Raw genomic sequence first — 24,287 nt, forward strand, 5'->3', positions numbered from 1 at the left:
TAAGGAAAATGATGCATCTTGGTCACTTATTTTATATTCAATCTTACCTATCTGAGGCCATAAGATTTTAGCTGCACCATTTTTCCACCACATCCTATTTAAGGTACTATTCACTGTTATTCTATTTTTTTGTATATACTCATGTGGATGAGTTTGAGTGCCTCGGCCTCAGCTTGGTGGATGGAAACAAGAAGAGGAAATTTTTGTTTAACTGGGACATTGTTGTTATGAATAAGCTAGATTCTGATGGTTACTATCCATTTATATCAACTTATATGTCCATTGCATATAAGGCTATCCATGGTTTTTCTCCCCCTAGAGTTATCCCCCAACAAAGAGATATTCTATAGCTTAGCAAAGACATCAAGGTAGGAGATTGGCACCTTTTTTTATGATCACACAGAGATAAGGGTTTATGGGTGTGAACTTCCCCCTTACCATCTACCTATGTTCACAACCATGAGGATATTTTCTCTATAATTCATCAGGCAGAGCCTCAATGCGTAACAGCTCCAATTTGTCCCTGCAAAGAAGGGACACATGTTTAAATTGGGAAATCTCGTGGGGCCTTTTGTTTTCAACTCCAGGTAGGTGTTCAAGGCAATTGAAACATTACTAAAAAAGATAAATTTTGACCTAGGGGATGTTTGGCATTATAACCCTCATGGTGTCATTGCTAAAAGGAGGGAGAAGATAAAAGCTTCAACTTATGAACATGAGTATAGGCCTAAATGGTAAGCTAATATTGATTCATGGCATATGAATATAGAGATGGAGATTAACCTCTAGTAACCAAGGACAAAGTGAAAAAGAAGACCTTGGACCAAACTAGAGATATAGAGATGGAGGATGTACGTGTATCCAAAAAGGAAAAAACCCAAGAGATAGAAGAAGAGGAACTTGAAACAAGGCCAGATCAACCGAGTTTCCAAGTGATCTTGGAGGATCCATCACAGACTGCTGCCTCATCCTCTTCAGAGGTAGCTATTCTAGGTGTAAAGGGAACTGCAATTGTTACTAAGTCAAGCTTGCCTACTAGAAAGGCCATTAAAGAAAGAAATAAGAAGGTGAGGGAGGAGATGCAGTAGAAAATTGCATCTCAATCAGTTCCATACCAGACCAAATTGCTGGCTGGTATGGATTTAGAAAGAAATTAGATGAAGTTTTCACTACAACATCCAATGGCATAGTCTTTTCCTTCAAGTTCTCAGTTCAAATCCTTGGATGTTTCACTGGATTTAATAAGTGTTCCCATTCCAGACAAGATAAATTTCCACATGTAGGTTGGAAAGATGCTATATAGTGAGCTTAGCAGGAACACAACGACTATCAACAAGGGTGAGAAGCTGCTAGAAACAACTAGGTTGAAGCAAGAGAGAGCCAACTCCAAGGCTCTCCATGTGTAGAATGAGAGCTTCAAGGAGTTGGTTTTGAAGCTAAGTATGAATCCAAAGGATAAAATTGCCTTCAAAGCCCTTCTTCAAAGTTCCCAAACATAAATGAAGGAGCTAAGGCATAAGATGGAGATGTTAGGTAGTGAGCATGTTCAATGCAAAGAACTTGCACAGGTGGAAGAAGAGAAGGAGATACTAGCCAAAGAGCTCATTGAAAGGAATAATGAAATAGTGGCCCTTAAGCAGCATGTATTAGAGCTGAAAAATGAGAATAGACTCACAAATATGTGCGGTGATCATACCTGAAGATCCTCAAAACCCAACTAAACAACTCACTAAGAACCTCACTGAGCTCCAACTTTCAAAAGGGGAGCTTAAAAGGGTGCAAAATGATCTATATGCTACCTAGCGCAGAAAAAGAAGCAGTTGGAGACTACCAAAAAAAATGTAGACATCATTAGTAAGAGTTTACAGGTAGCTAACCAGGAGGTCTCTGAGTTAAAGGAAAATTTTAAAGAGAACATGTATCTGTTGCAAGCCAAGCAATTGGTCTGGGATGAGATCATTGAAGAGATAAGGAACCATTGGGAGTACATAACATTGATGGATGAACAAAAATTTGTAATAAGAGATTATGAAAGCTGTAGAAATTTCCTGCAAATTCTCTACAAATCTACCTCTGAGATCTATGTAGAAAATCTAAATGTAAATTAACTCGATAATGCAATATACCAAAGCAAAATACTTTAATCTACTTCTACTATCAAACTTGTGGAAGCTTAAAGATCGAGCTGAATCAAAGCTGAACACATATAACCATAAGAAGAAGAATCAATACACATGAAACACAGAAGAATACTTTGGGGAAAGCCTCAGCTATAAACCCCGCTATATGTATTATCATACAAGGTGGAAATACATCAAGATTACACAAAGCCTTAGCTCTCATAGCTAGCCAGCTCTCAGTACAATCCTCTTGGATGCTCACAAGCTAACAAGGCTTCTCACAGGTCTTCTCCTCTACCCTCCAAGCCTCCTATTTCCTTGCAATGTTTCTCCTAGGTGATCCTATTGTTACCAAGTGTAACACTGATCACTCACACTAATCTCACACCCTGTAAAACTGCGCAATCCTCAAGGAACCTTATTCCTTCTGCATGGATGAGTTTAATTTATAGGAAAATTCCTCCAACTGATAGTAAAATTTCCTTGTCTTTAATCTCAACTGGGTCTTTGTATGAACTGACATGCATGATTTATTTATGAGAGAATCCTCAGTTATCTGGAGTACATTAGTTGCATGCATGCATGCATTAACTGACTGAACTCACAATCAGTTCAACAAACTGTTTGGAACTAATCTAACTGGACTTAACTCAGTTAACTGAGCTAACCAATTACAACTCAAATACAACTCATCCTTATCTCCTTAATTAAGGGATAACTTCCTCAATCAAAGGGATAACTATTGCATGACTTCACAAAGACTTCATGTTTGAATTTCTCCAGCTAATTAACTTAGGATGAATTAATTAATTATTTTTCAAACAGTTGATGAGACTAAATTTGACTTTTAATTGTCAATTTTAATTCAAGGAAAAATTAAAATTGGAATATATCCTGAAATGCTATCTATAGCAATGCTATTTTTAGCATTTCTTGTTGCTATTTTCAACACTCCCTCTCAACAAGAAAGGAATTCAACTCGATCCCGATCTTGAACCTTTGGAATGTTCTGCATGCAACACTTCTCTCAAGTGTTGTTGCTCCAGCAACAAAAAAAACATCCAACCTGAATCAGAATGATGCCTGTCATCAAAGTCTCTAACTGTTATTGCCTCTATCGAATGAAAACTCTGCACCTCTATGCTCTTTAGTATCTGATTTCTCTAGCCTCTGTCACTTGATCTCTGACTGCATCAATCACACTGATTCCTCTTGTTGCATCCGTGCTATTGCTGGTAATATCTCCCAGCATTGCATCCGCACTGCACCTCCTCTCATCATGTTGCATCGTGCTGCCCAATGCTGCATTGAAACTCAGTTATTGAGAAGTAAGTAACTGATCTCCCAACTGACCTCCCTGTTGGGCTAGAAACACCCTCTGATGTTGAAGCTCCCTCTGTCACTCCATCTGCATTTGTCTCTACCCACTCAACCATTCCTGCTACTCCTCGTCGAGGCTCCCGTAGCAAGGTCTAATCAAAGAGGCTAGGTACCTCAAGGATCCTGCCACTATTTCAGCCTTCTTGGGACTATCACTTCACATCGCCCCACCTCACACCTGGAGGTATGGCTGCATGTGATCCCTCTGTTGACTTGGCTAGAAATTCCCCCCTACTGGAGGTCTCTGCATGAGTGGATGCCTCCACTCGGTCTCCTCTCAGAATCTCCAATTGTGGCTCCTCCACAACTGTCTGAGGCTTCTTCTGGGGCTGCATGTTGAGAGGTAATGTACTCTCCCTCTCAACCACCAAGTCTCTAACATTGGCCTTTCTCCTCAAGGCTTTACATGCATCTTGAACCTTAAGAGCATACAGGTTATGTACCCGTGAACCGATATGTTTCACCTATCCCGTGGTGATATGTCTAAGGAAAACCTTTCCCTTACTGAAGAAAACATCGTAGCCTTTGTCCTCCATCATTGCGATCGATACCAAGTTCTTCTTCAGTCTAGGCACATACTTCACATCTGTCAAGGTAATGAGAGCTCCATGCTCCCTCTGAAAAGCAACCATGCCCACTCCTGAAACATTATACCTTCAATTATACCTTCCAAGGTATTGAACAATCTCTTATTGCCGGTCTTGTGGAATGAGGCTCCACTGTTAAGAAACCAACCACAACCCATCATCGAAGACACCATGCATGCGATGAGGGTAAAACCCAATTTGAATTGAGAGGCCAATGCCTCACCTTCAGATCCTTCCAAGGATCCCTTCTTGGACTTCTTCAATGGACAATTAGTTGCATAATGGCCCACCTCATGACAATTAAAGCATCTCACTTTAGATTTGTCAACCTTCTTCCCTCCATGAGAAGAATTTTATTTGGGATGAGAATCCTTCTCCTTCCCTTTCCTTGCCTTACTCGCTAAGGCTAGCTTTTCTTCATCATCATGCTTAGATGAAGAACCATCTCTAGTGCTCCTCCTGATCTCCTCCTGCATCAGATCTAACCACAATCGTTCCCAATCCGGAAATTTCTCTCTTCCATTCACTGAGTCCTGGTAGCTATGCCAGCTCTTAGGAAGACCGAGAAGAGAAAGACTCACCATATCATCATCGGCTATCATGATTCCTACACTTCCATGCTCATCTCTGCAGGTGGTGAGCTTGTTCAAATATGTAGAAATTGTGTCACCCTTTTCACACTTGATTTTCCGAAGCTTGTCCTTCAGCGCTAGCTTCCTCTGGTCATTGTTGTTCTGATATAGGTCCTTCAATGTCTTCCACATTGAAAATGGAGTCTCCTTCCCATGGAGACTCGAGACAATATGGTCTTGAACTCCCTCCAGAAGAATCCTCCTTGCTCTCGCCACACATTTCTTCCATTCCGCCAATTCTTGGGCATTAGCTGTTGCTAGCTTAGGGACTTCTTGATCAATGAAGTCCTTCAAACCATTGTCTTCTAATACCACTTCCATGCGATCCTTCCATGCTATGTAATTTGAGCTACCATCCAGGGCATACTCGAGTCTCAAGCCATTGAATGCCATTGGTGAACTTTGAGATGTGATAAGAAATCGATTTTGTACCTGCAATCAAGAATTTCAAACTTCGAACTTCTCTCTTCTTTGTATGTTGTTCATAAATTTGATCACCTTTGCTCTGATACCATGTAGAAATTTCCTGCAAATTATCTACAAATCTACCTCTGAGATCTATGTAGAAAATCTGATTATAGATTAACTCGATAATGCAATATACCAAAGCAAAATACTATAATCTACTTCTACTATCAAACTTGCGGAAGCTTAAAGATCGATCTGAATCAAAGCTGAACACATATAACCATAAGAAGAAGAATCAATACACATGAAACACAAAAGAATACTCTGGGGAAAGCCTCAGCTAAAAACCCCGCTATTTGTATTATCATACAAGGTGGAAATACATCAAGATTACACAAAGCCTTAGCTCTCACAGCTAGCCAGCTCTCAGTATAATCCTCCTAGATTCTCATAGGCTAACAAGGCTTCTCACAAGCCTTCTCCTCTACCCTCCAAGCCTCCTATTTCCTTGTGCTATTTCTCCTGGGTTATCCTACTGTTACCAAGTGTAACACTGATCACTCACACTGATCTCACACCCTATAAAACTTCTCAATCCTCAAGGAACCTTATTCCTTCTGCATGGATGAGTTTCCTTTATAGGAAAATTCCTCCAACTGATAGTACAATGTGCTTGTCTTTAATCTCATCTGGGTCTTTGTCTGAACTGACATGCATGAGTTATTTATGAGAGAATCCTTAGTTATTTGGAGTACACTAGTTGCATGCATGCATGCATTAACTGGCTAAACTCACAATCAGTTCCACAAACTGTTTGGAACTAATCTAACTGGACTTAACTCAGTTAACTAAGCTAACTAATTACAACTCAAATACAACTCATCCTTATCTCCTTAATTAAGGGATAACTTCCTCAATCAAAGGGATAACTATTGCATGACTTCACAAAGACTTCATGTTTGAATTTATCCAACTAATTAACTCAAGATGAATTAATTAATTATTTTTCAAATAGCTGGTGAGACTAAATTCGAATTTTAATTCAAGGATAAATTAAATTTGGAATATATACTGGAATGCTATCTATAGCAATGCTATTTTTAGCATTTCTTGTTGCTATTTTAACAAAAGCTTCATCCCATCAGCGAAAAAGGATGGAGAAAAGAATTTCCAGATTGCCAAAAGGTTCATTCAGTTCGTGAATGAGAGGCCACTCAATGAGCTGAGGCCCATAGATGTGGTGGATAGAATAATTGTCATCATGGAGATTTCTAAGGTTGTACAGAAGGAGGAATCCAGAGTCAAAGCTGAGGAGTACCTAGAGGTGGTATTGAATAACATGGCTACCTTCAACATTGAGATTGAGAGGATTGTCAGAGCAGGGCTGCCCAACTACTAGAACTTTGGGGGAGTGTTGATCCAATGGGAACAATATAGTCAAAGACTAGTGGAGGCCAAAAGAAAAGTAGACTCTTTCCATGAGAAGACTGCCACTCTGAAGGGTAAGACTGTGGCAAACTATCTGAAGAGGGATTTTCAACTACTAGGGATGGTAAAGACCTTGTTTTTTCCTAGTCTGAATTACACAGACCTAACCAACCTCAAAATTGCATATCAACGATTGCTCCGGGCTCCTCTGCCTGCGCCAATGCTATGGCAAAGATGTGAGAAATTTATCACCCTCCTGTGCTCCAAATCATCAAACCATAAATGTTTCCTCTACAAATTCCTATCATGGCTAGAGATATTGCAGATTGTGTCGACCATGACACTTTATTTTCCTATTTTATGTAAATATTTTATTTTCAGTTAGTTAGTTAGAGTTCAGTTATTATAGATGTGCCACTGAGCATGCTGAAGTTTTGTTATGATTTTCCACTGTAATGAAATCAAGAAGGAATATTTTGTAACAGGCTCTCCCTCTGAGGCCCTATAAAAATAGTTTTATGCTACTGAACCAAGGGTTTAGAATTTTGGTTTTCCAAGAGAGAAGTCATGTCTCCTGTCAATGAAATGTATGCTCTTTGGAAGATTAATACAAGTTTTTGGTGATTTTGGTTCATTTGAATCTACAGTATGTTCTCTTTTTTTGTTTGTTCCATATGTTCTTATTATTCTTCTCAGGTTACATGTAATAATAGTTTCTCACATTTTTTCATGAATTTATGGATTCAGCTAGGTCTAGTGTTTATGAAATATGTCTATAATTATATGAAAGCTAACCCTAAAAATTCGCTCCATGTATCTTTGCATTCCATTCAATTTTTTCTTTCATTTATTTCACTCTGAAATTTGATGCATCCAATTCTTAGTTTTAATCCATGTGTATCGATTTTCCTCTCTTGCTCAAGTCTTCAACCAAATATACTGTAACGATTGATTAACTATAATTTCATGTGATGTTGGCTGCTATGGATCTAATGTTAATGCTTCTGTGAGTAATAGTTTACATCCAACTTTTGCATTTCTTCTCTTAAGGAAGGTTTTGAATCGATTTTCTCTCAAAAATGTTAAACACTGAGTGCGATATGAATTTCCAGCAAAAATTTAAGAAACTCATCAAGATGTCCTAGGCACTAGTCTCTCCTCAACCCAGGGGTTGTCTCTAGGATCTACAACAAGAGACATTGTTATTTTGGGTGACTCTTTCCTTGTTATCTGATATTTGAGAGTTGGAAATCCTCCAAAAGAAAATATTGTAATCCTTTTGTATCATTGGATTAAAATTATACTTCACTCCTTCTCTAACTCTACCTTCTTCGACATCCTCATAAATTTAAATTCTAAGGTGGATGAATAGGCCAATAAGGCTTGCCTTCCGGACGAATGGAAGTCAGAGATCAATGGAATAAGAGGTTATGTATCGATCCCATAAGTTTTAAGTTTTTCCTCCCTAGTGCTCCCCATTCATTTTTCCGCCCTCCTTCCACCATTGTGCCCCATCCCTAACTTGATTCTCCCCTCTCCTATCAATATTGATTATGTACATTTGATTGATTACACTAATTCCTCCATTAACCTCCTCATGATTTCCAAGAACACCAATTGTCAGCTCGATGTGACATGTACCAACCGCTTTCCTCATGCAAGTGTGCGTAACTTATTTGCCTTGGTGTGGAATAGCTTTGATCTTATGGTTAGTTCTTGTTTCTTCAACCCTAAGCGATTCATGATGATTACTTTTCTTTGAGGTTCTAGAGAATTTAATGTCGAAATGAAGCTCGTGTGTGGCTTCCATGTTGTGAAGGGGAGAAATTTGGTTGTGGGCACATAGAAACATTCATGCCTAGCGAGTGGGGTTGGTTCAAAAAATTGAATTAATTATTGATTTCAATGTGAGCTTCCTTTGTATTAAGGGTGGAATCTAGGCGTTTGTATATCAGGAACCTCTGCGATGAGCTTCAGGTAATATTGGTGGAATTATTCTGTTGTGAGGAACTTGTGAGGGTTTAACATCACTACAACTAGATGATTTAGCGTATTGCCCCTAGGGGGTTTGAGGTAAGTGACTCAATTGATAGCATTCTTCACACTATGAGAAATTGGACCATTATTGGCACTTTATGGATGTCATCCTCCATCCATAACATCAGCCTTGAAAGATACTACAAATGTTCAAGCAATGAAGGACCACATAGGGTATCGACACAAGCTATTAAAGGAAAACTTGGTTATTGTACAAAATAGGATTTGAAAAAAATTAAAATCAACATTGCAGTGAAAGGGAATTTGAAGTGGGGGATTGGGTATTTTTAAGTATACAAACATATAAACATTTTTTCCTTAAGCAACAAAATAAAGACAATAAACTAGCATCCAAGTATTATGGACCCTATAAAGTGTCATAGAGGATTGAAGTTGTGGGTTACATGTTGGAGGTTCCTACATCTTCATGTCTACATCTAGTCCTCAATGTTTCTTGCTTAAACAAGGTAATCAGTGACAAGATCTTAGTCCAAACTATTTTACTAGAGATTAATGAAGAAGAAAATCATTCTAGAAGAAACAATCCTTGAAAAAAAGAATTATAAACCACAAAATTGATCAATTACAGAGTACCTCATAAAATGGAAAAACCTACCAATGGAAGAGGCGACATGGGAAAATGAGTTCTTCATGCAAAAACATGTGTAGTTAGTCTATGTGTTGAGAATAATAATTGTTTGAAGGGGAAGGGCATGTTAAGCCCTAGATAAGCCCCATGTTAACCCTGAAACCCCTTAGTAAGTCCTAGATAGTGAGCTATTAAATTTCTATTGTTATATTATTATGTAGGCTATAATATTTTATTGTACCCTTTCATTAGAATTGTATTTTTTTGTCTCCTATATATACCAAAGAGACCCAGTCTTAGGATCATCTCATCTTGCCTTATACATTATATTCATTCTACAAGGGGCTCCTCTTTAAGCGAATTATAGTCATTTACTTTTTATTGCAAACCTCATAACACTGCTTCTATTTCATTATTGAAAATTCATCTTTGCAATATTGTTGTTTTGAAATATTATGTGCTAGTTGAGGAAAATAACATTAGAGGATTAACATTGGATTGAGGAGTTCACTCTAAGCTACCCACTAAGTATACATATGCAAAATTGAAAGATATTATAGTCATTATTGTAATTTAGAGGGAATAATTCTAAGTTTGCTATGTAAATTAATAATTTCTAGCTTGCCAATTTAATGTAAATGTTTTTTTTTAATTTATTGTAATTAAGTCCCATGGGTACCATATAATAGGCCATAATCACTAAGGAAATGTAATTACCTTATATGGGATGATATCGGTTACATACATTATTAGAATTTTCATTATTATAATCCAATTATTATTAGAACTTTGGTTATATATCTTGAATTAGATGAGTATAGATATGGACATTGAATTATTTTCATTGTGAACATTGTTACTTTAGTTGTGAAATTGTAATTGTATATCAATTTCAAGTTATGATGTTTTATTTAATGTATTAGATGACTAGCATAACCATATAAATTAGATGGTTGGGAAAGGATGATAGACATCAATAATTCTAAAAAATAGTAAAAAACTTAATTATAACTTTGTTATTATTATTATTATTTATAAAAAGAATTAATATATAAACTAAACATGGAACAAGATTCTTATTCATGTAGATTTACCCCTACTTTAATCTGAGATTTTTAATCTATAAATATGTGTTTTTCCAATATCATGGGCCAATATAATGGCTTATCAATAGCAAATACACAAAAAACCATAACTCACTTCATACGACACTTATTTAGATGACGCTTTTTTAATTAATAAATTTAATTAAAAAAGAAAAAATAGCATAACCACTTTGGAGATAAATCTCAACCTTAAGTTTATGTATACTAATAAAAATATTCCAAAATATCATATAAAAATTAAATCCTAACCATCTATTTAATAATTATTAATAATTAAATTAAACTATACAAAATTATTTTAAAATAATGAAATATACTACAATACTATATCAAAAATAAATTAACATATTCAAAATAAAAAAACTAAATATCTCCAATAGAAACCAACACCAAAATACAGCCCAATCATATTCATCAAATGTGATGGTGAATACCCTTAAAACATAACCAATGCAAATAAACTTCATTAGAAATCAACATTATATGAATAGTAAACTGTATCAACATAATAAATATTCACATTCTATATAAGCGACTCTTTTAACCACAAACAAACCTAGTAACCACCAATATGCATTGAAGGTTACAAAAAAAAAAGTATATATTTAAGTATTGAAGGGTTTCCGCAGTGCGTTCACTTAGAAATTATATGAATAATAAACTGTATCAACATAATAAATATTCACATTCTATATAAACGATTCCTTTAACCACAAACAAACATAGTAACCACCAATATGCATTGAAGGACACAACATTGAAGGTTACCAAAAAAAAAAACAAAGTATATATTTAAGTATTTAACTATGGAGTTTTCCCCACAATCAAGCTCACTTAGTTTGCTACCCCATTTGCAAAACTTTAGTAAGTATTGTGCCTCATGAACCATTCAAGTAGAGTTCCCTTCACTCTTTTGAATTTAAGTATTGAGGAGTTTCTGCAGCACTCACTGCATCAGGTGATGCTCATAAGGGTGAAGAAGTGGGACTGAAACTAGTGAAATGAATCACATAGTGTCAATCATCACTTCCGGGGCTTGCACCCAGTAACCAGGACTTCCCGGGAGGTCACCCATCCTAGATCGCCTCTGGCTGCTTAACTATGGAGTTTTCCCCACAATCAAGCCCACTTAGCTTGCTACCAATTTAAGGAAATCTACTTGAATGGTTCATGAGGCACAATTCACCAACAAAGTCGAACATATTCTATAACACAATATGAACTATCAATACAAACATCTTCATAGGGATCCTTCTGAACTATGGGAAGTAAAATAGGGCGTTGTGGGAAGTTTTGAATCTTTGGGGCATTTTTGTAGATTTTTTTTAGTAGTGGGAAAAATTTATTATAATTTATTTGTTAAATTAATAATGATTATAGTTATGGTTGTCATCTTTTTATGTAGGTTGATTGTTATAGATATGGCTGTTATTTGTCTACACAAGTTTATTATTCAAAGAGAACCATATCACTTGTGCTTTCACTTTGACCATATGCTGTTAGGTTTTAGGCCATTAATCTATTTCCTTATGTTTGTGAAAAATGAACTCTTAATCAAACCCAACAATTTTAGGACATACTCCAAACCAGCCATTACCAACAATTTTAAAACATACTCCAAACGAGCCACTAGTAACAAATAAACTATTTGTTTTAAGTAAATTTCATAATTTCATCTTTTATTATTATTTTGATTTAAACCAATTTTACAATGAGAAATTTTATCAATTAAACATTTTCCTGATTTTAGATTTTATGATTCATGATTAAAAAATTCCCTGTTGCACGACCGAGGCAAGTATTTGACTGAGATTTCTTACGCGATAAATCAGCTCCATGATAATGCAGTGGGACGATGTGATAGATGTGCGACAGGTTTCTTCTGGTTGCAGAAGAGATATATGTGCTTTCTCTGTCAGATATGAGAATGCCCAGAATCACTATGCTATACACAACCTTGCATATAACCCTAAACAACAGTAACGATGAGAATCCAAGAATGGCAATTTTGCAGAAAAAGACACCGGAATTCACAGCCTTTTTTTCCTGCTTTGGGGATGTTAACCCACATGTGAACCAAATCTTCAGAGGCAGAGATGGACGATTGGCTGTACGATGGCAGAGAACGGCAGTTCGCCTGAAAATGGCAGAAATATGATGAGGTCCCATCATCCTCTGCTATTTCTCAAATTTTCTGCCTCTGCTATCTGCTTCTTTGTAGGAAGTGGACGTATAAGGAGGTTACGGAGGAAGAGTGCACGCCAAGTAATAAGGCGCACGGGTGCCCTCGCCGGATTGGGACTGTCCTCGTCATTGTAATTAAACCAGGAGAATGCGCCAGTGTGATTAGGTTAGACCGGCCTGTAGGAGATGGCCGCTATTAAGGATCCAGCATTTCTTGTGGTCAGGCTGGCAGGGATTCATTTAGGAATGTAGGGTGAAGGGCCAAAGTTTCGTTAGAAGTTTTACATGATAAAAAGTTTGGATCATTTCTCATTTTTTGGGTATCATTCCGGGGACAAGCACCATGCTAATTATCTCTGTATAGTTTAATGTTTTACGTATGAGATCTAAATGGATAACTCTTATGTAATTAGAGTTTTTGAATTATTAAGTCTTTCAACACTGTTAAAGTCTATAAATATTTAAATATTAGAATTTCAACACCGTTAAAGTCTATAAATATCTAAATATTCGAATTCGTGAATTGTTGGATTTTTCAATATTGTTTATATATATACATAAATTATTTGATCTTTCAACATTGTTAATGAATATATATGTATATATATATATAAATTAGTGGGTTTTCCAATACGGTTAAAGCCTATAAAAATATATATGCTTAGAGATGTACATATTTCACATTTGTATTTTTTTTTTTTGAATATGTAAGTATTTCAAGTATTTTTATAATGAAACATATATTTTTAAAATCTATTTAAGTTGTCTTAATTTTTGTGAGCCAAAAAATTTATAATATTTAAGATTTATATATATATATATATATTTAAAATCTGTGATTTCAGTAAATTTAGAAAGTTTTTTAAAGCATATAAATTTTATTTTTTATTTAAATTTTAACTTTTTAAGATGAAATATATGACTTTAATTATTAAGTCCACTCAAGTTATTTTAATTTTGATTTATTAAAAATAAGTAGCGGTCTTTAAAATTGTATATATAAAACAATTTTCATTATACTCAAAATTTTTATTATATATATGTAAATTTGGAAAGAAATAGTTATTAAATTATCCCAAAAATATATTTTGTTATATGAAATATACCCATATGTTTTTAATAGATTTCATATATATTCACTTTTATAATACAAAAATTTTCAAACAAATATCTAATAACTTATATCTCACATAGACATAAACACCAAATAAATACTAACTATAAAATAAAGAAAAGGAAAAAAAATAAAAATAAAATAATCACATTAAAAGACAAAAATCATTATATAATAATTTATCAAAGATGTTCACTTGTAATAGATGTTTTTATAATGTCTTCTCACTAAAAGACATTGATTTTGGGGTTAATCGCTTTGCTAATGGGAAAGCTAAGGACATTGAAGGTTACCAGGCGAAAATCTTAAAAATTGGAGGCCCTATCCTCACCCCCCACGTTCACAAGCTTTTCAATCAAGCGGTCAAGCAAGGGTTCCCTAAACCATGGACTCGAAGCCTCATTATCCCTATTTTTAGAAGTGGGGATACAAATAACCCCTCTAATTATCAAATAGTTATGATCAACCCTCTCCTAGTCAAGTTATATGGTATTATTTTGGAAAGGAAGTTAAGCATATGGCTTGAAAGTGAAGGTAAGCAGGCTAAAGCCCTCTCCTAGCCGAGTTATATGGTATTATTTTGGAAAGGAAGTTGAGCATATGGCTTGAAAGTGAAGGTAAGCAGGCTAAAGGCCAAGCAGGTTTTAGAAAGCAACACTCAACAACAGATCACCTCATTATGCTTAGGATCATTGTGGAGGAATGCCTTAATGACAAGTCCAATCTCTTTTGTTGCTTTGTGGACTTCAGAAAGGCTTTCGATACGGTTCCTAGAAACAACCTTTGGAACATATTAGAAGAGCTAAAGGTTCCTTTTGAGTTCAGAGCTACTGCTATAAGGTTATACCATAATGTAATTGCCAAGTTAAAGAGCAATGAGGGGTAGTCGAAAGATATTAAGTGTAATATTGGAGTTAAACAAGGTTGCCCCCTCTCCCCTACTCTATTTGGCATTTACATCGACAAGCTAGAAGGTTGTTTAGAGGAAGCAGGATGTGCTGCCACGATCTTAGCTGGGATAGTCATAATCCTTCTTCTCTACAATGACGATATTGTTCTTCTCGCAAGGTGCCCATCTAATCTTGATAAGCAACTTATACTTCTTAAGGATTTCTGCTCTACCATGGGTATGATTGTTAACTCTGACAGAACAAATGTTATGATTATCAAATCCAAGAAGGACACTTACGCTAATTTTATGTATGACAATAGTAACTTGGAGGAAGTGTCTTCCTACAAGTACCTAGGAATTGATATTCATCACAAGCTCAACTGGAACTATAGCATTGAGAAAAGGATTAATGGGGGATGGAAAGCTTATTTTGGTCTTAAAAATAATTGTAAAACGGAAAACCTCATAATGTGGGATAGAAAGAAGTTCCTCTTTGAAACTTTAGTCACTCCGGTTATCTTATATGGATGTGAGGTTTGGGGTTGTAGCATCTCTAGAGAATCCTAGAGAAAGATTGAGCAAATCCGGAAGCGTTTTATAACGTATAACCTCAAAATTAAAAGCAACACACCCTATCCTATTCTCCTTATAGAAGTGGGTATTTCCCCTATCGAGAGCCTAGCTATGACTAGGCTTTTGTTGTACAACTACAAACTCAATAACATAGGAGACCATAGAATTCCTGAGCTAGCTTTAAATTCCAGCCAAAACCACCTAAGGCTCAAACGAGGTTGGTATAAAGACACCAGGGCCTGGTTAAACCATTGGGAGATTGACGAGAATATTGCATTGCAAAACATTAATAACATTAAAAATATTGTTACTTCTAAGTTCAAAGAAAAAATGTGGTGTGAGAAAGATTTAGGAGCTAAAAGAAAATTAAGATATTATAAGGAGGTCATCAACCCCACCCTAGAAGATCAAAAGTATCTCTCTATTTTAACTAGCTCAAAGAAGAAAATTAATACAACCAAGATTAGAATGAACTCTCATGAGCTCCATAGTGAAATTGGTCGTTGGGCAGTTCCTAAAACACCATGGACGGAAAGGTTTTGCCATCTCCATGAGAATACGAACATTGAGGATGAAAATAACTTCCTCTTAGAGTGCCCCACGTACAACCACATTAGATCTCAGTTTCAAAATCTAATCTTTGTTGCAATACTGACCTTCCTAGCCTTTTAGGTTGTCAAAATTATAGTGAGCTCGGGAGGCTTCTCTCCAAGCTTTTTGAGCATAGGAATAAAATCTTAAATCAAATTAAATAATTCGTCTAATCTTTGTTGCAATACTGACCTTCCTAGCCTTTTAGGTTGTCAAAATTATAGTGAGCTCGGGAGGCTTCTCTCCAAGCTTTTTGAGCATGGGAATAAAATCTTAAATCAAATTAAATAATTCGTTTCTTTAAGTGGATACGTCAACCACCACCATCATCATTATAACTATCATTTTTTTTTAATTTTTAAAAAATGCAACATTTTTACAAAATTTTCATCCAATATTTATCATAAAAAATTTCATTAAGTATTTAAAAACTTATATTCCACATATATTATCTAAATAGAAATTAATCACTTTTTCAACAATACCAATAAATAAAATAAATTAAAATATATATGTATATATATAAACTCATTCCATCCTACTTAAAAATCCAAGTATAGCCAACATTGGATCTTTATTGTGTAAAATGATTTATTTTGTTTGATGAAAGTTGAAAGGTTACTCAAAATATAACCATAATCAGAACATATGAATAAACCGTGAATTTTTATTATGTTTCATTTGGATGGAATTTTATAAAGTTATGATTTAAGTATTTAGTTAAAAGTGAAATTATGTGTAACCATGATTATATTTAATTTAAAAAAATAAAATTATAATATATGTAATTAGAAAAGAAATGTTGGGTAAGATTATTTTTTATTTTATTTTGAAAAAAATAAAAATATTAAAATTATTTTTAAAAAATATATATATTTTTTAATTAAATGTTTAAAATTTTGAAATTGTAACTTGCAGATTGGCAAAGACACTCTTGTCTAGTCTTTTAAGATGCCACAAATAACATTATGCAAATGTTTTTAGGATTTTGTTTTTTAAGTACTAAAATTTATAGTTGTTAATTTATTAACTAAGTAATTAATGAAAATAGTTATTTTTATTTAAGAAAAATCATAAATAAATAAATATATAAGATAAGATAAAAAAGAGATTTTCAAATTTATTGAACAATCAAAATTAAATAAGAGATTTTAAAATTTATGGAACAAAATTAAAAAATATTTTTAATAGAAATCTTTAGTATTTTGAAAAAAAAGAAATTGGATCATTATTATTTAAATTACAATAAAATTATATTTATAAAAAATTTTAACCACTGTTTCTAAATTACAATTTAATTCAATTTCAATAAACAGTAGGAATGTTTTAATCCAGTTTTTAATGGTGGAAATGGATTCAGCACGATCAAAAAAAACCCTGTTGCACCCAGAATCTTGAAGTTTAACAACTATACTCTGGATTTACAAAAAAACTCCAATAAAAATGTTTTGATCTAGTTTTTAATGATGGAAATAGATCCTACGTCTCAAAAAATCCTGTTGCATCCAAAATTTTGAAGTTTTACAATAATAACCAGCCCATCAAAAACCCCTATTGCATCTAAAATCTTGAAATTGAACCACCATAACCTAGATTTACAAAAATTCCAACTAGATTTTATTAAATATCTCCTAAATTTCCATAATGTTTTATATAACTTTGAAAGCTGAGTAGGCTACGGCAATACTTACACCAACAAAATATTATGACGGCAATACTTACACCGACAAGAAAGCTGAGTAGGCTACCAACAAAATATTATTACGGCAATACTTACACCAACAAAATAATATTATTATGACATAATTAAGCTGCATCAAATTCAATACGATTTTCGAAGTCGCCGAGTCCATAAGTACAACCAGTATGCTGTACGATCAACATTTGCGAGTGCAGAGGATCTCAGGGTCAGTTTCAACGGAAAAAGAAATTGCTCGTTGGATTTCGGTTAAAGCAAATCCAAATCCAGCTACTTTGCCCCACTATTTTATATACCAGTGTTGTCCCTGCAGTGAAATTCAATCAGAGAAGATGGATCACTGGGCATCCATTGCCTCTGTAGTCGGAGCCTTGGCGTTGGCCCACTCACTTCTCCAAGCATTCCTCCCACCCCAACTCCGCCGCATTCTCTCCCAGTCACTTGACGGGCTTCTCAGATGGTTCTCACCCTATACATACTTCGACGTCCCGGAGTTCGAAGGCGTAACCAGCAACGAGCTCTACACGGCGCTCCAGCTCCACCTTGGAACCAGCCCCGCCGTCATCTCCTCCTCCGCCGCTGCGCCCCGCCGCCTCAGCCTCTCGCGCACCCGCAACGCCACCGCCACCTCCGTCGCAATCTCCCGCAACGACAGAGTCGCGGACGCCTACGGCGGCGTCCCGCTCTGGTGGGAGCACCGCGTTGGAGACAAGAGCGACGAGCGACGCTTCGTTCTTTGCATGAGAACCAAACACAGAGACCAACTCCTCCGCCCCTACCTCGACCACATCATGGCCCGCGCCGCCGAAATCCGCCGACATTCGCGAGACCGACTTCTCTACACAAACTCACGGGGTGGTGCCGCCGCCGCCGCTCGGTCGCAGCCGTGGGAAGCGGTGCCCTTCGGACATCCCAGCACTTTCAAGACGCTCGCCATCGATCCCCGCCAAAAGGCCGAAATCGTGGCGGACTTACGAGCATTCGTCGCCGGGCAAAGCTTTTACGAGAGAACCGGCCGGGCCTGGAAGCGCGGGTATCTACTCCATGGGCCACCGGGCACCGGCAAGTCCAGCTTGATCGCCGCAATGGCCAATTTCTTGAGCTACGATGTCTACGATCTCGAGCTCTCCATGGTTCGCACCAACGCCGAGCTCCGGAGATTGCTCGTCACGACCACGAACAAATCCATCATTGTCATCGAAGACATCGACTGCGCTTCCCTCAATCTCGTTGCCCGAGCGGGCAACGATAACGACGGCGACAACGACAAGACGAACAACGATAATCCTAATCCTACCATTACTCTCTCGGGGCTCCTGAATTTCACCGATGGTCTCTGGTCCTGCTGCGGCACCGAAAGGATTTTTGTCTTCACAACAAACCACGTGGCAAAGCTCGACCCGGCTCTCTTACGCTGCGGTCGTATGGACAGCCATATACTCATGTCCTTCTGCACGGTTCCGGCCTTCAAGATCCTGGCCGCCAATTATCTCGGCGCCCATGACCACCATAATCTCTCGGCCGAAGTGGAGTCTCTCATAGAGGACGCCCGCGTGACCCCGGCTCATGTGACCGAGTTGCTGCTCAGGAACCGCGGGGACGCTGGCGCGGCCTTGCAGCATTTGGTCCATGTGCTGGCGCACAGGATTCAACGTCACCACAGTCCACACACGGGATTCGAACCTTGGTCGATGGAAGTATGTGTGCGGTGCGGAAAAGTGAAGGATCTAAAAAAATGAACATCATTTAGGAGATTCAAAGAGACGAAATATAAATCCTAACCATTTGGTATTTGCAGGTCTGATGGAACTGATCTGTGCAGAAATCTTGTTATAAATTTATACTTGTTGATCGTAGGGATTTTTGGAACTGTAATTGTGTTTCAGTGGATTATTTCAATGACTTGCATGCTGTTCTGGGTTTCTCGTTCTCCCGAATCTCTTTTTTATATTTCAAATGTTATCAGTTATTGCAGAGACCAGCACACAGGTAAACAGATAATTCCAGCCTTAGTTTCTCTGTTGGCTCCTAGGATTACATGGGCAATTGTGATCTGATCTGACGTGTTTTGATGCTAGCAAATTAATGTTTATCATCTGATGTGTTCTGCTCACAGATTAATGGTCATGCCAATAGTTTTTTATTTACATTCAAGTCAAATTGAAAATTTCACATATTAATGATTACTTTAATTCAAATCATTATATTACCATTATAAATTAAATTCGTTTTAAGATATTATTCGCTTTATATTTTTAAATTTATATTTATTTTTTCAGATCTACTAAATATCATTAGTTTTATATAAATTAAATGATTAAAACTTTTGATAGGCATTCAAACATTTACTTAATAATCCATCTCATATTATTAGAATTTAAACAAAGGTCCCATTATAGTTAGTATATATGGCTTAGCATAATTAAACTAAAAAATAATACAGATAAAAAATTCGTCACAAAAATAAAAAAATAAAACTAATAAAATGTTTTAGTATTGAATGTCATAACCAAAAGTTAAAATATGATTCACTAATTTTATTTATATTAACATATATATATATATATATATTTAATATAATAATAAGTCATCTTAAATTGAAAATATGGAGGAAAAACTATAATTCATGAAAATAGAAATAATAGAAAAAAATTTAAAAATCAAAATAAAAAATTCAATAAAAACTAAAAACAAAGTATTAAAAAACCCATAATAAGACCTTTACCAATCACTATAATTAAATAAATAAATAAATAACAAAAATTGAATTCTCAATGTTAAATTATGGATAAAGTGCACAAACTTTTGGTCAAAAACAAATCAATACGCAAATAAATAAATAAATAACAAAAAATAAAAACTCAATGTTAAACTATAGATAAGATGCACAAACTTTTGGTCAAAAACAAATTAATACACAGTCAAAGTAAAATTAATGCGAATAACATTTTAGGTATTAAAAAAAAAATCTTAAAAATTAATTATATTATAACTTTATTATTATTTTTATTTTTATTATTATAAAAATAATTAATATGAATTACATATAAACATTTAAAATAACATATAACAAGATTTTTAACTATGAAAATGTATTCCTCTTTATTTTGGAGATTGTTAACTTATAAATAGGTTTTATTATAATATCATGGGCCATACCATTGTTTACTAATACCACATGCCCAAAAAATCATTACGCATATTCATATGGCACTTTTTATTAATCAATTTAATTAAAAAGGCAAAAAGAGAATAAATCACAACCTTTCATCAATATATATTACTAAGAATAGTCTAGCATACTCTATGGAGGTTAAACTCTACCATCCACCTAATATTATTGATAATTAAATTAAAATTTTGGAAACCTTATTCCAAAATAAACACGTCTATCAATATAATTATAGTACAAATTATCAAATAATAAATAATATCACGTTAATATATAAATTTATAAAACTAATGGTTGACATAATCTTATAAAATGAATCTTAAATTGACTCTATTACCAATGCTTATAAACTTTCACCATCTTACCAACTCCAAATTAGACAATTATACTAATTATTAAAATTGTCTCATCCATAATAAATTGGTTAGCATAGTATCAAGAGGTATATTTTAGTTAATCTTGAATAATTGTTAAGAAATTTTGAAGGTCCCACCAAATGGAATCTTTATCTTAAAGATGATGTATGTCAATCCTTGCTTTTAGATTTGATGAATAATTATACAACTAAAAGTATTTTGTAATACCAAATAACCATTTTTTAGAATCTTCACCTTTCTTATGTTCTCTATAAGATATTGGTGGCTTGAGCCAAAATTTCCAACTCAAACCTTCTTATTTAATGCTTTATAAGAGACAAACTTAGGATACTTTCCAATCTTGAGAATGAATGATCTCTTATGGATGAACACCTTGGTGAATCATAATTCCCACTAGTATTTCTTGAATTCCTTAATCCTTTAACCTTCTCCTTTGATGCTTTTGAGGATACAAATTTGGGATACTTTCCAATCTTGAGGATGAAGGATCTCTTATGGATGAATGCCTTGGTGAATCAAAATTCTCACCAGTACTTCTTGAGTTCCTTAATCCACTATGTTCATATAACCTTTGATGGGATCTATAATCTACTAACTCCACTAGCTACATGTTTTGTGATGGAATCCTTATTGATTTATCTTTTCATGTTATTCAGACTCTAAGGCAATTATGTATTAATGGGGTTCTTCTCCCCACTATTATTAACTTTTCATTATATTATATGTAACTTCACACTTCATTCTTTAAACTTTTCATTATCTCAACCAACTCCATTAACTTTACCCGCTTCTATGTCCATTGGACTATGTTTCTTCATTTTTAATGATGATATTCAAACAATTGATTTAATATTTATTCCTATAAGAATCTTCTCCATCATCCATCTCTTTGGTCCTCATCCCAATCTTAATATCTTCTACATATACCCTTAACCCTGAATTTTTCAGGGTAAAAATCTAACCAATTGGCTATTTTTTGGACTTTTTCTTTAAAAACAATTGTCAATTTAGTTGAAAAATCACCTATTTTCTAGGTAGATATGATTAAATTGATAATATTCACCAAAAATTTATTAGTTTTCATAGTAAATTATATCTATTTTATTGAATATTATTTTACATTACATATCTATGATTTTTTAAACTAAAATAATCATCTTGAATACTATACATAGGTATAATATTAGATTCCTTAAAAATATCTTGATCTTTAATTCTACAAAAATGTACATGTAACGATTATTGTTAAAATTATATATATTAAATATTTCATTAATTTACGTCATAAGTCATTATTCATCTCAATTTATGAATATCATTACTAAAGTAACCAAAATTCAGAGCCTTTATACATAATCCTATCTAGCTCAATTTTCTAACTATACTCATGCCTCAATTTGAGTTATGAGATTAAAGTTGTGGCTTTTTAAATTAAAAAAAATTACCCTTTTTGTACTTTTGTATTAAGCATAGTTAATACTCATGATGGTAAGTATACAACAAGTTTCAATTTAGTGATTTAATGTACTAATAAAATTTTGTATAAATATAGAGTTATCAATTTTGACTTTTTTATATTTTTTCTAAATTTAGACTTTTTAGAAAAAATTGCTATCTCCCAAACATAATAAAATTAGCAAACTTTTAATAAGGGAAATTTGTGTAGCTAATTAAAGAGTTAAAATGTCAAGTAATTGCTTACTTTTAGATTTGTGATATGGTATCTCTTTCCTTATCTCAAGATCTCAAAAATCCTCAAGAAGTTTCTAGAATAGTGAGTTTTGGCCCATTTTTTTGTCTCGATTACAATCCCCTTGGAATTTTTTCAAAATCTTCACTAGGTTTCATTATGTACATTTCCATCATTCTCTGTAAAAATTTCATTAACAATAGATACTTTGTCAATTAATACTGCAATGTTCTTAAAAAACAATTAATTCATAAATTTTATAAAAATTGTAGTAAAATTGGCCAGAAACCCTCATTACTGCATTTATAATCTCCTCAGTGTGAGCCATGCTCTAAAATTTCACATAGTTCTAAAATTTTACACTCCTATTTAGTCAAAACAAAAATTTGGATATATATATATATATATATGACATGTTATAGGAAGTGATTATTCATGTGACATTGATGTTCACTTCTCAATCCCTAATGTGGCCATGTCATTGTCCTTTTCATTTCATTAGCTCCTGATAATTTTCTTTTTATCAACACACTTCATATTTTCCCCATAGGAAAACTCCATATTTCTTCTCATCGAAAAACTCCATTTTTCATCCCATTGATGAAATTCATATTTTTCTCTATTAGCAAAATCCATATTTTCCTCATTGGTGAACTCTAGTTTTTCACATTAGTAAACTTTGAAATTTGTCTCAATGATGAACTTCAAAATTTGTCCATCAATGGACTTCAAATTTTATCTAGCATCAACGAACTTCTTCAAAATGGTATTTTCACTAAAATTCAAAATCAATACACTTTGAAATTTGTTTTCATTAGTGAACTTCAAAATGTCCTTTGTAAAACTACAAAATATTCTCATCACTTACTACAAAAAGTTATCATTGGAAACTACAACATGCCATTTGGAAACCTTTTAAATGTCCTCATCTTCAACAAACTATAAAATTTCCCTCATTTTTAAACTTCAAAATTCTTTTTTTAAACTTCAAAATTCTTCTTTGGTGGACTATGAAATTTCTCTTATCACCAAAATTCAAAATTCTTCCATAGTGGATTATGAAATTTATTTTTACCAAACTTCAAAATTCTACTTTCGTGGATTGTGAATTTTTTTTCATTCACAAACCTCGAAATTCTTCTTCAACAAAATGTGAAATTTCTCTCATCATCAGATTATGAAATTTCTTTCATTGCTAAAATTTGAAATTCTTCTTCAACGGACTATGAAATTTTCCTCATTTCCAAAGTTCAAAATTCTTCTTCAATGAATTATAAAAATCTTTCTTTAATTGAACTTCAAAATATTCTTTGACAAACTCAAGTTTTCCTCAATAATTAATAACTTTTCATAATGGTGTGCTGAAGCATTTGTCACAATAATGAAATTTCTTTCATTGCTAAAATTTGAAATTCTTCTTCAACGGACTATGAAATTTTCCTCATTTCCAAAGTTCAAAATTCTTCTTCAATGAATTATAAAAATCTTTCTTTAATTGAACTTCAAAATATTCTTTGACAAACTCAAGTTTTCCTCAATAATTAATAACTTTTCATAATGGTGTGCTGAAGCATTTGTCACAATAATGAACTACAGGATCGGTCACAGTGATGAATTAGAGAATTTATTGCATCAAGAAATTGAATTTAACTTATAGGTTAGAGGTTATGCTAACATTGTGTCAAATGGAATCATGTTTTATTACGTG

General features: G+C 34.2%; 2 pseudogenes; one reads left to right on the plus strand and one right to left on the minus strand.

Moving 5' to 3' along the window:
* Nucleotides 1-12,762: 12,762 nt before the first annotated feature.
* LOC149250664 (U6 spliceosomal RNA) lies at nucleotides 12,763-12,872 on the minus strand (annotated as a pseudogene).
* Nucleotides 12,873-17,501: 4,629 nt separating this feature from the next.
* LOC149250665 (AAA-ATPase At5g57480 pseudogene) lies at nucleotides 17,502-19,260 on the plus strand (annotated as a pseudogene).
* Nucleotides 19,261-24,287: the final 5,027 nt, after the last annotated feature.

The sequence above is a fragment of the Pinus tabuliformis genome, chromosome 7, assembly GCF_031772625.1.
Source record: "Pinus tabuliformis cultivar Carrire ecotype Pingquan chromosome 7, CPIR1, whole genome shotgun sequence".
NCBI classification, from domain to species: domain Eukaryota; kingdom Viridiplantae; phylum Streptophyta; class Pinopsida; order Pinales; family Pinaceae; genus Pinus; species Pinus tabuliformis.